Source organism: Mus pahari, chromosome 5 (genome assembly GCF_900095145.1).
Source record: "Mus pahari chromosome 5, PAHARI_EIJ_v1.1, whole genome shotgun sequence".
Lineage (NCBI taxonomy): Eukaryota > Metazoa > Chordata > Mammalia > Rodentia > Muridae > Mus > Mus pahari.
This window is the reverse complement of record NC_034594.1, coordinates 107,831,339-107,833,368: the sequence shown is the minus strand read 5'-3', so window position 1 is coordinate 107,833,368 and position 2,030 is coordinate 107,831,339.

Genomic DNA, 2,030 nt, shown 5'->3' with positions numbered 1-2,030 from the left:
AAACCGTTTGTCTATGATTCTGTCATGCTGTCTTTTTACCTAATGTGTACACTCAAGTTCTGTGGAGGCAAACAACTTCTTTTGTGTCTCTAGAAAGGGCCTCTATTTACTCTATTTTTTTAATTAAAGATTTACTTTATTTTTAACTGTGTATGTGTGCACATGCATGCACATACCTCCAAAGGCCATGCCTTGGAGTGGAGTTACAGGCCCCTGACATGGGTGCTGGGAACCACCCTTGGGTCCTTCAAGAGTGGTACATGATTTTAACTGCTAAGCTATTTCTCCAGCTCCCATTTACTCTTTATTTTTAAAATCTATATTTACTGATCAAAGAACTCAAGAGTTGACAATCAGCTGGGCATGGTGGTACATATCTTTAGCTTGGGAGGCAGAGGCAGGCAGATCTCTGATTTCAAGGTCAGCATAGTCTACATAGTGAGTTCAAGGATAGCCAGGGCTACCCAGAGAAACCAACCAACCAACAAACAAACAACAACAACAACAAAGAGTTGACAGTCACTCCTCATAGTGTCTATAAATCTGTCTTCAAGTATTACCTTGCTATGTCCTAACTTCTGCTATTGTTAGTGATAAGTCATCTATCACCCTAATTGTGATGCGTATGAGGTCCTTTAAAATTATGTTATTATATTTTAAATTATGTGTGTGTCTGTGAGCACCCATAGGAACCAGATGAGGGTATTGGATCCCCTGGAGCTGGAGTTACATGTGGTTGTAAGTTGCCATACATGGGTCCTGGGGACCAAATTCTCAGGAAGCAGAGACCATGAATCCCTGGGGCAAGCTGGGCAGTCACACTGCCTGGAATTAGTGAACTTCAGTTCAGTGAGACACCATAACGTGCAGAGCTATTGAGGAAGACACCCAATCTCAACTTTGAGCCTCCACATATATGTGTACACCTGTGCATACTCACTTACTTGTGTTTCTATACCTGTGAACACATACATGCACATCACACACATATAACCCAGACCAGGCTGGCCTCCAACTCCGGAGTGCTGGGACTGAAGGCCTATGCCATCATGCCTTGCTGAAAAAGAAACTTTTCATAATGAAAAAAAAGAATATATTATTAATGTTCTTAGTGCACAGAGGCATGAGCAGAGGAGTTAGAGAGACAGAAGGGAGGTCACAGCATGCCTTTAGCATCCCACTCGTTCCCCACTAATTTTTACATTGTACGTGTGCCCAACTGTAAATGGTAAAACAGATGTCTAGCCTAAAAAGTCTTCAGTAATCATAAGAGACAAGTCAAGGCCTGGAGGTTCAGTGGGTTGTACAATGTTCACCTAGCTTGTTCCAGACCCTGGGTTGGAGCAGATGCGAGGCACAAGAAAGCATTATCAGGTTTCCTGTGTTTCTTTCTTCCTCCTAAGTAAGACCACACACCATCATGCACACCTGCAATCCCACCTGGAGAGAGGCAGGGGCAGGGGCAGGGGCAGGGGCAGGGGCAGGGGCAGGGGCAGGGGCAGGGGCAGAGGCAGAGGCAGAGGCAAGAGGCAAGAGGCAAGAGGCAAGAGGCAAGAGGCAATAGAGTCTTAGGTCCAGCCTGGGCTACCTCAGTGAGACTTTCCCTCAGATGCTGTCTCAAAAACTTAAAGGAATTCTAAGCAGCAAGCTGAGACATGTCACTCAGCCAGTAACCCCTTAGAGCAGGCATAACACAGTGAACTGTACTTGCTTCTCTTGTCGACTTCTGAACACATTAAAGGCTGTTTAAAATCCCATTATTTTAGCTAATTACGGCACATGGTTCTAGTATGTAGTCTGCAACACTCAGAAAAAAATAAAGGTTTGTATTACACTTACGATCTGGAAATATATTTGATTTCTAGAAGCTGTTTGCTCTTGAAGGGATCTTTTAAAAGGGAAGCACATGAAAGGGAAAAAAGTCCTTGGAGAGGGGCTGGAGAGATGGCTCAGTGGTTAAGAGCACTGACTGCTCTTCCAGAGGTCCTGAGTTCAATTCCCAGCAACCACATGGTGGCTCACAACCATCC